The sequence below is a fragment of the Myotis myotis genome, unplaced genomic scaffold (assembly GCF_014108235.1).
Source record: "Myotis myotis isolate mMyoMyo1 unplaced genomic scaffold, mMyoMyo1.p scaffold_m19_p_10, whole genome shotgun sequence".
Taxonomy (NCBI): domain Eukaryota; kingdom Metazoa; phylum Chordata; class Mammalia; order Chiroptera; family Vespertilionidae; genus Myotis; species Myotis myotis.
In genome coordinates this window covers 9,432,830-9,446,690 of record NW_023416314.1, presented here as the reverse complement: position 1 = coordinate 9,446,690, position 13,861 = coordinate 9,432,830, and positions in this window count along the sequence as shown.

Sequence of the window (13,861 nt, the reverse complement as noted above, 5' to 3'; positions counted from 1 at the left end):
CCAAATTCTCTAAACTATTGGTAAAAAAAGTGAAGAGAAAAAGAAACAAGCTATATATAGAGAAAAAGAGTAAAGAGTGCAGCAGGTTAATTATCAGAACAATTTATGCTAGAAAACAGTAGTGAAAGACAAAGAAAGTCATCCTAAAATTCCAAGTCCAGTAAACATAAACTTATTTTTCATAAACAAAGGCAATGTAAAGACTTTTCAGCCATACAGAAGCTGAAATATCCCATCACCAGCAGAGCTGCACTATAAGAAATGTTAATGGAAATCAGTCAGCAGAAGAAAATGATACCATATGAAAATATAGGTCCAGAGAAAAGAATGGAAATACTGGAAATGGTAACCATAAAGACAATTAAGTATACATTTTCTTTTAAAAAAACACAATTTAAGGGAAAATTTGATGATTTAAACAAAAATAGTAACACCTGTTGTGAGATGACAAGTTAAAGTTATCTACACTAATAAAGACAAACATGCAATTGACAGTACCTTCGCTATGCCTTAAGCCACTCCCACCAGCCAATCAGAGCAACTATATGTAAATTAAGCCAACCAAGATGGCGGCCGGCAGCCACGGAGCTGGAGCAAGCGGGAGGCTTGGTTGCCCCAATGATGGAGGAAGCCAAGCTTCCTGCCTGCCACGGCCTGGCTCTGAACTCCACTCAAAGTAACAAAGTTTCAATTCTAGAAGCTAAATAAACTCCAGATACCTGTTTTTAGCCAGCCATGGCCACAGAGCTGGAACAAACAGGAGGCTTGGTTGCCCCAGTAATGGAGGAAGCCAAGATTCCTGTGACTGGCTGTAGCCTCGCAAAAGGCAACAAAGTTTCAATTATAGAAGGTAAATAAATCCCAGAATAAAAAAAAAAAAAAAAAGGAGAGGCTAGGAGCTCCCATTGCCAGGGGGGTTTGGCCAGCCTGAAAACGGCCCTCAGCCCCTCACCCAGACTGGCCAGGCACCCCAGTGGGGACCCCCCACCCTAAAGGGGGTGTGGCCAGCCAGCAAACAGCCATCAGCCCCTCACTCAGGCTGGCCAAACCTCCATGGGCTGAGGGTCCCCACTGTGTGGGGGGGCTTGACCAACCTGCAAACACCCATCAGCCCCTCACCCAGGCTGGCCAGGAACCCCAGCGGGCCCCCCACCCTGATCTGGGACACCCTTCAGGGCAAACCAGCCAGTCCCCACCCATGCAACAGGCCTCTATCCTATATAGTAAAAGGGTAATATGTAAATTGACCCTAACAGCAGAACAACTGGGAATGACTGGTCACTATGACACACACTGACCACCAGGGGGCAGATGCTCAATGCAGGAGCTGTCCCCTGGTGGTCAGTGTGCTCCCACAGGGAGAACTCTGCTTAGCCACAAGCCAGGCTGATGGCTGCCAGCACAGCCGTGGTGGTGGAAGCCTCTCCCACCTCCTCAGCAGCACTAAGGATGCCCGACTGCAGTTTCGGTCTGCTCCGTGCTGGTAAGTGGACATCTCCCAAGGGCTGCTGGGCTGCCAGAGTGATATCTGACTGCCAGCTTGGGCCCCATCCCCCAGGGAGCAGGCCTAAGCCAGCAGGTGGACATCCTCTGAGGGGTCCCAGACTGCAAGAGGGTTACACAGAAAAACAACCTAAAGCAATAAAGAAAATATAGGAAAATGTTAGCAAATCATACAGCTATCATCCAATTGGAGTTGAACATACTGTTGTTTACTATACTTATTTTTTTCAAATTTCCTGCATGGCTGACACAAAAACATATAATTAAACAGGGTTGGGAAAAAGTCTAAAGCCCAGAAATAGATTCAAACATGTATGGCCAACTGATTTTTGGCACCATTGTGAAAGCAATGCAGGGAGAATAGCGTGTTTTCAACAAATGGTACATGGCCAGTTGGGTATCCATATGTTAAAAATAGTGAACCATTATTACCCTAGAATCATATAAAACTAACCCCAAATCTACTTAGACCTAAATATAAAACCTATAATTATAAATCCTCTGGAAAAACTTAGAAGATAATATTTCTGTGACCTTGGTTTATAAAATTATTGGCCAAAAGCATGATCCATTAAGAATAATAAATTTGACTTCATCAAAAATAAGCTGGTCTCCTTTTTACAAAGATATTTAGGAGATTGAAGGGATAATTATATATTAGAATAAAAGATCTGATTTTCTTCATAATATAAAAAGTACTTTTATTCATAATATGTAAAGCTTTATTACAAAGTTTTTATTCATAATATATAAATAACCAACTCTCAATACTCAAATATGAGAAGAAATAAAACTAAAACTACAAAAAAATTGATCAGACACTTCACATACACACAAAACTCATAGCAAACTAGTATATGCAAAGAATTTAATAAGTCATGAGAAAATAACAAATTACAACTAAAATTATTAATAATAAATACCTTTTTAATGAATAAAATAAAAAAATGAACACTGAATGTTAGAGCGTTTGGGAACTGAAACTCATGAACTGCTGGTGGAAATGTAAAATGACACATTCATTTTGGAAAATATTTCAATAGGCTCGTAAATAGCAAATCATATACCTACCATCCAAGATAAATGAAAGTATATGGTCACATTTAGGTACTTGAATGTGAATATTCATAACAGCTATATTTGTAATAACTCAAAACTGGAAACAAATTAAATAGCCATCAACAGTTAAAAGGACAAATAATTAATGGTGTGTTCATACTGTAGAATATTACTCAGCCATCAAAAGGAATAAACTGCTAGTGCATATATCTTCACGGATGAATTAAAAGAATAATTATGCTGAGCAACCAAAGCACTTGTATGCATGCATATAAGCATAACCAATGACACAGACACTAGGTGGGTATAGGCAGGAGCAGGGGGCGGGGGGGCAAAGGGGAGATAAGGACACATATGTAATTCCTTCATCAATAAAGAAAAAATAAAAGGGTGAAATAATAAACTATACCTATTTTATGATTTCATTTATATGGAATTCTAAATACAAACTGACCTATAATGACAGATATAGTGTAAAAAGCATTCATTACTTGCTTGAAAATGAGGGGTCATTTAGAGAGAAAGGTGTTATAAAAGGACATGAGAACACTTTTGAGAGTGATAGACATGTTTATTATATTAATTGTGGCAATGATTTACCATATACCTATATGTCAAAATGTATCAGGTTGTTTACTTTAAATATGTCCAGTTTAATATATGTCATATAATACTCTTTTTTTTTTCAAATGTGGGGATCAGAAATAGAGTTTCTTGGATATTCCAAGTTAATGGGTGTGTTCATTCACCAGGGCTGCCATAACCAAACAACAACAATTTACTTCTCACAGTTCCGGAGACTGGAAGACCCAGACCATGGTGTTGAGAGAGTTGGTTTCTTCTGAGGGGTCTCTGTGGCTCACAGATTGCCTAATTTAGAAGAGATGATTAACTATAGTGAAACCAGGCGTTTGGTGGACTAAGTGTGCAGATAATGACTATGCTGCTCCTAACATGAGACACACCAGCCTACTGTCTTTACTTATGTTGACAGTGCTTTCATTGGACCAGCGTCAAACATTATCACACAAGGCAGCTCATAGCCTATTACACTTCATGCATAGAATTTTCAATGAGTCACTCTTTTAAGTTCTGAAGGTAACACACTGAATTTTCTTTGGTCAAAACCCTGCCAAATATTTGCCATAAGTATAGACTAAGAAATTTGCTTTTTTTTACACTAATAAATAAGTTTATTATATTGAGCAATAGAACTATTTTAGTTGTTTAAATGTAACAACACACTTCATAGTTTTATTTTATTTTATTTTATTTTTTTTATTTTTTTTTTAGGGTTTTTCTTTTTTTTTTATCTTTTTTTAAAATTATTATTAGTTAAGGTATTACAAATGTGTCCTCATCCCCCCCATTAACCCCCAACCTCCCCCCCCCACACACAAACTCATGATCCCATCCTCCTGCTGTCCATGTCCATTGGTTTGGCTTATATACATGTATACAAGTCCTTCGGTTGATCTCTTCCCCTTACCCCCGCCCTCCCCTACTTTCCTTCTGGGGATTGATAGCCTGATTGCTGTTTCTCAGTGGTTGGGTCTGTTCCTTTTCATCAGTCTATGTTGTTCTCTATAATCCACAAATGAGTGAGATCATGTGGTATTTATCTTTCTCTGACTGGCTTATTTCACTTAGCATAATGCTCTCCAGTTCCATCCATGCTGTTGCAAAAGGCAAGAGTTCCTTTTTTTTTTTTTTACCGCAGCATAGTATTCCATTGTGTATATGTACCACAGTTTTCTAATCCACTCATCTGCTGATGGGCACTTAGGCTGTTTCCAAATCTTAGCTATGGTGAATTGTGCTGCTATGAACATAGGGGTGCATATATCCTTTCTGATTGGCGTTTCTGGTTTCTTGGGATATATTCCTAGTAGTGGGATCACTGGGTCAAATGGGAGTTCCATTTTTAGTCTTCTGAGGTAGCTCCATACTGTCCTCCACAGTGGCTGCACCAGTCTGCATTCCCACCAGCAGTGCAGAGGGTTCCTTTTTCTCCACATCCTCTCCAACACTTGTTGTTTGTTGATTTGTTGATGATAGCCATTCTGACAGGTGTGAGATGATAACGCATTGTTGTTTTGATTTGCATCTCTCGTATGATTAGTGACTTTGAGCAGGTTTTCATATGTCTTTCGGCCCTCTGTATGTCCTCTTTCGAAAAGTGTCTATCTAGGTCCGTTGCCCATTTTTTTATTGGATTGTTTATCTTCCTTTTGTTAAGTTTCATGAGATCCCTGTAAATGTTGGAAATTAAACCCTTATCGGTGGTATCATTGGCAAATATGTTCTCCCATGTAGTGGGTCTTCTTGTTGTTTTGTTGATGGTTTCCTTTGCTGTGCAAAAGCTTTTTATTTTGATGTAGTCCCATTTGTTTATTTTCTCTTTAGTTTCCATTGCCCTAGGAGCATTATCAGAGAAGAAATTTCTTCGGCATATGTTTGCGATTTCGCTGCCTGTGGATTCCTCTAGTATTTTTATGGTTTCCCGTCTTACGTTTAAGTCTTTTATCCATTTTGAGTTTATTTTTGTGTATGGTGTGAGTTGGTGATCTAGTTTCATCCTTTTGCATGTATCTGTCCAATTTTCCCAACACCATTTATTGAAAAGACTGTCTTGACTCCATTGTATGCTCTTGCCTCCTTTGTCGAATATTAATTGGGCATAGTGGTTTGGGTTGATTTCTGGGGTCTCTATTCTATTCCATTGATCTATATGTCTGTTCTTGTGCCAGTACCAAGCTGTTTTAAGAACAGTGGCTTTGTAATACAGTTTGATATCTGGTATTGAGATCCCACCTACTTTGTTCTTTCTCAGGATTGCTGCAGTTATTCAGGGTCTTTTTTTATTCCAGATGAATTTTTGGAACGTTCATTCTAGATCTGTGAAATATGCTGTTGGTAATTTAATGGGGATTGCATTGAATCTATAAATTGCTTTGGGTAGTATGGACATTTTGATGATGTTGATTCTACCAATCCATGAACACGGTATATTCTTCCATCTGTTTATGTCTTCCTCTATCTCTTTTTTCAGTGTCCTGTAGTTTTCAGCATATAAGTCTTTTACCTCCTTAGTTAAGTTTATTCCTAGGTATTTTAATTTTTTTGGTGCAATGGTAAATGGGATTGCTTCTGTAGTTTCACTTTCTATAAGTTCATTATTGGTGTAAAGAAATGCCATGGATTTCTTAGCATTAATTTTGTATCCTGCTACATTGCCGAATTCATTTATTAAGTCTAATAATTTTTTGATGGAGTCTTTAGGGTTCTGTATGTATAGTATCATGTCATCTGCAAATAAGGACAGTTTTACTTCTTCTTTTCCAATCTGGATGCCTTTTATTTCTTCTTCGTGTCTGATCGCAATGGCTAGTACTTCCAGTACTATGTTGAACAGGAGTGGTGAGAGGGGGCATCCCTGTCTTGTTCCTGTTTTTAGGGGGAATGGTTTTAGTTTTTGCCCATTGATTATGATGTTGGCTGTGGGTTTGTCATATATGGCTTTTATTACGTTGAGGTATGATCCCTCAATTCCTATCTTGCTGAGAGTTTTTATCAAGAAAGGGTGTTGGATTTTGTCAAATGCTTTTTCCGCATCAATTGATATGACTATGTGGTTTTTCTCTCTCAATTTGTTTATGTGATGTATCACATTTATTGATTTGCGGATATTGTACCATCCTTGCATCCCTGGGATAAATCCTACTTGGTCATGGTGTACGATCTTTTTGATGTACTGCTGGATCCGATTTGCTAGGATTTTGTTGAGGATTTTGGCATCTATGTTCATGAGTGATATTGGCCTATAATTCTCTTTCATTGTATTGTCTTTATCTGGTTTTGGGATTAGGGTGATGTTGGCTTCATAGAATGAGCTGGGAAGTGCTCCTTCCTCTTGGATCTTTTGACATAGTCTGAGGAGGATAGGTTTTAGGTCTTCCTTGAATGTTTGGTGAAACTCCCCTGTGAAGCCATCTGGCCCCGGGCTTTTGTTTGCTGGAAGTTTTTTGATTACTGCTTCGATTTCCTCCATAGTTATTGGCCTATTGAGATTTTTAGATTCTTCCTGGTTAAGTTTTGGAAGGTTGTATTTATCTAGGAATATGTCCATTTCCTCCAGGTTGTCTAGTGTGTTGGAGCAGAGTTGTTCATAGTATTTTCTAACAATCCTTTGTATTTCTATGGGGTCTGTTGTTATTTCTCCTCTTTCATTTCTGATTTTGTTTATTTGGGTCCTCTCTCTTTGTTTCTTGGTGAGCCTGGCTAGAGGTGTATCAATCTTGTTTATCCTTTCAAAGAACCAGCTCTTGGTTTTGTTGATCTTTTGTATTGTTTTTTTGGTCTCTATGTCGTTTATCTCCGCTCTGATCTTTGTTATTTCCTTCCTTCTGCTTACAGTGGGCTTTTTTTGTTGCTCTCTTTCTAATTCTTCGAGTTGTAGAGTTAGGTCATTTATTCTCATTGTTTCTTGTTTCTTGCAGTAGGCTTGTAGAGCTATGAACTTCCCTCTCAAGACTGCTTTTGCTGTGTCCCATAGGTTTTGGATTGTTGTGTTTTCATTGTCATTTGTTGCCATGATGTTTTTTATTTCTTCTTTGATCTCACTGGTGACCCAGTCATTGTTTAATAGCATGCTATTTAGTCTCCATGTGTTTGATTTTTTTGGATTGTTTTTGTTGTAGTTGATTTCCAGTTTTATGCCTTTGTGGTCTGAGAAGATACTTGATATGATTTCAATTTTCTTGAATTTGAAGAGACTTTGTCTGTGACCCAATATATGGTCTATCTTTGAAGATGACAAATGTGCACCCGAGGAGAATGTATATTCTGTGACTTTGGGGTGAAATGTTCTGAAGATGTCAATTAATCCCATCTGATCTAGTGAGTCATTTAGGATTGATGTTTCTTTGCTGAGTTTCTGTTTAGAGGATTTGTCCAGTGGAGATAATGGGGTGTTAAGATCCCCTACTATGATTGTATTGCTGTCAATCTCTCCCTTGATCTTCTCCAGAAGATTTCTTATATATTTGGGTGCTCCTATATTGGGTGCATATATATTTACCAGAGTTATTTCTTCTTGTTGGACTGCTCCCTTTAGTATTATGAAGTGGCCTTCTTGATCTCTTTTTATGTCCTTCACTTTGAGATCTAATTTGTCAGATATAAGTATTGCTACCCCGGCTTTTTTTTCACTTCCATTGGCCTGAAAAACCTTTTTCCATCCCTTCACCATCAGTCTGTGTGCATCTTTTTTTCTGAGGTGGGTTTCCTGTAGACAGCAGATATATGGGTCATGTTTTCTTATCCACTCATTTACCCTATGCCTTTTGACTGGGGAATTTAATCCATTTACATTTAAAGTTATTATTGATAGAAACTTGTTAGTCGCCATTTTTTTCTTTACTGCTGCGTTCCTTCTTTGTTTCCTGTTTTTTCTATTTACAGCAGACCCTTTAGCATTTCTTGCATTGCTGGTTTGGTTGTAATAAACTCCCGTAGACCGTTTTTGTCTGTGAAGCTCCTGATTTGACCCTCAATTTTGATTGATAGCCTCGCTGGGTATAGTATTCTTGGATTCAGACCCTTCCTTTGCATGACTTTGTATATTTCATTCCATTCCCTTCTTGCCTGATGTGTTTCTGTTGAGAAATCGGTTGCTAGTCTGATGGGGGATCCTTTGTAGGTAACTTTCTGTCTCTCTCTGGCTGCTTTTAAGATTCTTGCTTTGTCGTTGGTGTTTGCCAATTTAATTATTATGTGCCTTGGTGTCGGTCTTTTCGGGTTCATTTTGTTTGGGACTCTGTGAGCTTCTTGGATTTGTGTGAGTTTTTTCCTCCCTATATCAGGGAAATTTTCTGTTACTATTTTTTCAAACAGGTTTTCTATTCCTTGCTCAGTTTCCTCTCCTTCTGGCACCCCTATTATTCGGATGTTGTTTCGTTTAGCATTGTCCCATAGTTCTCTTAGGCTCTCCTCCTGCTTTTTAATTTTTTTTTCTAGAAGCTGTTCTGTTTGGGTATTTTTTTCTACCTTGTCTTCTAGCTCGCTGATGCGGTCCTCTGCTTCTTCTATTCTACTGTTGATGCTTTCTATTGAGTTCTTTATGGCAGTGATGTCCTTTTTCATTTCTTCTTGGTTTCTCTTCATTTCCTCTTGGTTCTTCTTCATTTCCTCTTGGTTCCTACACATATTGTTGAATTGGTCTTCCATTCTTTTCATCCACCTTATGGCCATTACTCTGAATTCTTTCTCTGACAGGTTGCTTGCCTCCATTGCCTCCATTTCGTTTACTTCCTTTTCTGATGATGCCTGTTTTTCTTTCATATTTGGGTTGGTTCTTTGTTTCACCATGATTTCTCTTCTCAAGGTGTTTGGTTATGTAGTTCTCTCTCTGCTGCGCTGATTCAAAGGCACAAAATACAACACAACAAGGCACAACGTACAAGGCAACAAACTCAATGCATTCACGATATTAATAACCCCAAATAAAGGTGACCCCCCGAGCGAAGAGAATTAGGGGATAAAGAAGAAAAAAGAGAAAAAGATTAAAGAGAAAAATAAAAAACAAAAAGGAGTGCCGAAATGAGATTGGGAAAAGGGAGAGAAGAAAAAAACAAAAAGACAAAAAAAAAAAAAAAGTAAGAGAATGAAATAGAGGTGGGGAAGAGGCTATTTGTATGGGGAGAGCGAGGGATTGGAAATTAGATATATAAGTAGGGTGAAATTTAGACAGTGGGTAGAAAGAAGGAATAGGTAAAATCCAAAGCAGGAATAGGGTAAGAGAAACAGGACAACAAAAGGGGAAAAGTGAGGAAGAGAGTTTTGGCTTAAGGGTAAATGTGAGCTAGAGAGAAATGATGCTAAAGGAATGATGAAAATAGTGTGTATAACACTAATCCCAAAATAAAATAAAGAAAAATAAAAAAAAAATAATAAAAAATAAAATGACACTTGAAAAAATGGTAAAAGGATAGCAATAATACTGGTTAAAAAATGTAGTAATTAAAAAGGTAAAATCAAGTGATGAAAAAAATAAAAAATAAAATAAAAAAATAAAATAGGTTCTTAATGAAATGGTGAAAAAAGAATTAAAGAAAAACAATATATATATATAAAAATATTCAGAAGTGAAGGTGCTTCAGATCTTCCACTCTTCTTTTTGGCATGCCTCAGTCCTGCCAGGCATTCAGGGGAGTGTTGAACTTCCCTGCGATACACTGTCCCTCCGTGCAGTAAACCACAGACCTGATTTTAAGGCGGCTTGTATTTGTTTACCAGACTGCCTTTATTTGTGATCGCAGAAGAGACAGTTCGTGGCTCTGCCTCTGGGTGGCAGTGTGTCTGGATTGACCTCCGAGGCTATAAGTCCTCTCTATCAGTAGGGTTTTGTTTTTTTTTTTTTTCCTCTCAGGTATTTGGCACTGATTCAGGAAAGACCACTGCCCAGAGCTGGTTCCTTGCCACTGCCCGCTGTTTCCCAGGCTCCCCAAAAAGAACTTTCCCCTACAGGCTCTGCGAATGACCCCAACTGGGGAATCCCATGCACTGGGTTTAATAATAAAATGCACGGATCTAAGGGGAACTGTATCAATAGCCTGATAGTTGTGCGAATTCGCAAGCCTCCACCTTCCAGGTCTGCTCACAGTCTCCGCACGCAGTCTCTGCGCGCCCACTCGCCCCTGGCACCAAGCAGCCAGCAGATTGGCAAAGTCCAAGGCTGCTCCTTTACATCCATTTTTCGCGTTCCCTTCTGCCAGCAGCCCTGTGGGGCCCCTTCCCCACTCGCGGGTCACTCTGGTCCCAACCGCTGCAGACTCTGTGGGGCGCAGATTCCGCCCCGCGCGCGCGAGCTCGGTCCTCCCTCCAACCCGAACTGCAAACCGCACCTTTAGGGGATGTCCAACCTTTCCGTGAGAAGAAGCAGTGCTCCTCTGAGTTCAGGCAGTCACGCTGCTTGAGATCCCTTGTTTCCAGGCTAGTAGCTGGTCTCTGGATGCCGGCAACAACCACCCAAGATGGTGCAGTCTCCGCTGCTTAGCTGGCGCGCCACGAGAGGCTTCAGCCGCAGTCTCCAACCGTCCTTTTTTTCCTGGGGGTTCTCGGTCTTTCCTAGCTGCAGACAGTCTCTCAGCTGAAAATCCTCTGCCTATTCGGGCTGCATGTTACCCGTTTCAGCTGCTCACCCTTATCTGCTCCAGGACAAGGCACAGGACACGTCCGTTTATACTGCCGCCATTTTCCCTTCTTATTTTATTTTTTTTAAATATATTTATATTTTTACAGAGAGGAAGGGAGAGGGATAGAGAGTTAGAAACATCGATGAGAGAGAAACATCAATCAGCTGGCTCCTGCACACTCCCCACTAGGGATGTACCCGCAACCAAGGTACATGCCCTTGACTGGAATTGAACCCGGGACCCTTGAGTCCGCAGGCTGATGCTCTATCCACTGAGCCAAACCGGTTAGGGCCATAGTTTTATTTTAAAATAAGGCTCACAACAAACAAGTATTGCTGAGGATGTGGAGAAAAGGGAACTCTTATACACTATTGGTGGGAATGCAGATTGGTGCAGCCACTGTGGAAAGCAGTATGGCGTTTCCTCAAAGAATTAAAAATGAAACTGCCTTACGAGCCAGTGATTCCACTTTTGGGACTACATCTGAAGAAACTCAAAACACTAACTGAAAAGAATATATGCACCCTTATGTTCATTGCAGTGTAACCTACAATAACCAAGATTTGTAAGCAGCCCAAATGGATTAAAAAACAAACAAACAAACAAAAACCCAAAAAAAACCAAAACAAAACTGTGGTACATTTACACAATGGACTACTTACCCAGACATAAAAAAAAGAAAGATCTTACCTTTACAACAGTATGGATGGACCTGGAGAGCATTATGCTAAGTGAATAAGCCAGTTAGAGAAAGACAAGTATCCTATGATTTCACTCATATATGGAATCTAGTGAACAAAATAAACTAACAAACAAAGTAGAAACAGACTCATAATTAGAGAACAGACTGACAGTTGCTAAAAAGGGGGGGGGGGGTTGGGGGCTGGTAAAAAAGATGAAAGGATAAGCAATAAAAAACAAAAAACCTTATTGTCATAGACAAAGGTATGATGATTACTGAAGAGAAAGTGTGGTGGTAGTGATACTGTTGTAATTAACCTAGTTGTTAATAGCCAGAAAGAAACAAAGGGAAGACCAAATATTATAGGCCTGTCATCTGGCTGCTTCACCAGGAAGCTAAAGCTTTACACTCCCCAGGTAGCTATTGGTCTACTCCCCAGATGGCCTGGGGAAGGGACTGGACAGGGAGAATAGACACATGCTCAGTAAAGACAGGGTGCCATCAAGAGGGTACTTGACTGTTTCCTGGGAACAGGTCATTGCCAAGGATGGGCATGACACTGCAGGGGCATACAATTTGGGATATTTAATCCCCTAAACAAAGGAGTTTGCTCTCTAGGTTGTTCTTGGCTTGCAGGGCTCTCTCGCTCCTGCTTCCTGGCATTGGTCCACATGGCCCACAGTCCTGTGACCCCACACACAATGTACTGATAGACTTTGGTAGTACATACATTTAGCCAATCACACTGAACTTTACTGTTACTAGCCTGATGCTGAACTGGACCCAGCAACGTGGAACGGAAACTGAACACTAGCTTTGCTTTTTAGCTTTACTGAAATCCCAGCTAGACTTCTTCTTTAACTGGACTAAGGAAAATGGGACTTTTGAAACACAGATGTAAGTCCATGCAAATAAAAATCACTCATCCTCCTGTGTGAGTCTCAGAAAATTAGGACAGAGGATACCCCGATGTCCGCAATAGCAGTGGGAGTTAGAAGATGTTATAGGGGGATAAATGGTGATGGAAGGAAACTTGACTTGCTGTGGTGAACACACAATACATTAAAAAGATGATGTATTAGAATTGTACACCTGAAACCTATATGACTTTATTACCCAGTGTCACCCCAATAAATTCAATAAAAATAAAAGAATTGGCAATTAAAAAAAGAAAGTGTGAGCCTCCTCATAAAAAAAAAAATCAATTGGGTCAAATTAGTTGAGAGAGTTTTTCAGGTCCTGTGTATATGTCCATTGAGTTTCCAAATGTATGTTCCATCAGTTACTGAAAGAAAACTGTTGAAATGTCCAACTACATCTCTGGATTTGTTTGTTCCTCTTTTTAATTCTAGTGGGTCTTGTTCCATATATTTTGAAGCTCTCATTAGATGTGTACTCATTTAAGAGTGTTTCTCATCTTGATAATTTGACACTTTTGTAATTCGTAAAAGTCTGTAACATGCTTTGTTCTAAAATCTACTTCACCAGACATAGCCTCTCCATCTTTCTGTTGATTATTATCTGCATAGTATATCTTTCTTTGTTATTTTACTGTTAGTCTACTTGTGCCTTTATGTCAGCATAGGTAGCTAGTTATTAATATAAGGAAGAAAGTAAAAGGGAACGAAATAATCTTAAAAAACTGTGAAGCTGAAGCAGGTGGCAGAGCAGCATTCCATCTAGTTTGCTGGGAAAATAGCATAAACAGACTCATTCACACACTCCAGGGGACTTAATCCTCTGAACAGACAGGCAAATGCCCAGGAGGCTGCTGCAAGCCTGGTACCAGAGGGAGGACGTGAAATTCCTCTGCTGGGTACGTGGGCAGTAGAAACTAGATGACATAGGGAAGTTTTGGACATGAGCAATGAGAACCAGGGTGACAACAAAGAGAGGCGGGGCCTAGCCTGGGAAACAAATGGAAAGGTAATTGGCTTGGATAGTGGGAGTGAAACTCCAACAGAAGTTGCTGGGAGAAGGATCTGAGGCAGGCCTGGGAAATGTTAGAATTCTGAGTTGGATAGTTTGAAAAGTGCTTTGTTCTTTACCCAAACCAAGAAGATATATGGAGGATTAACAAAAGCCTCCTGGCAGTGCTTTTAGAGCCTGCCCACCCTCTACATCCCCGATGGTGTGCTCATTCCCTTAAATCACAATAAAATCTTGCTGTCCCACTTAAGGTTCACATGTGTGTCTTTGAAATTCTTTTTTTATGGCGGCATGAAATAACTCATTTTTCACAGGTAACGTTTATACTTATAGTGGGTTTCTTTTAGATAGCATAAACTTGGTTCTTCCCTTTTTTAAATCTTACCTGACAACCTGCCTTTTGATTGGGGTATTTAGATAATTTTAAATTAAATATGGATATAATTTGGTTTAAGTCTATGCTCTATCTTTCTTCTATTTGTCTTTTGTCCCC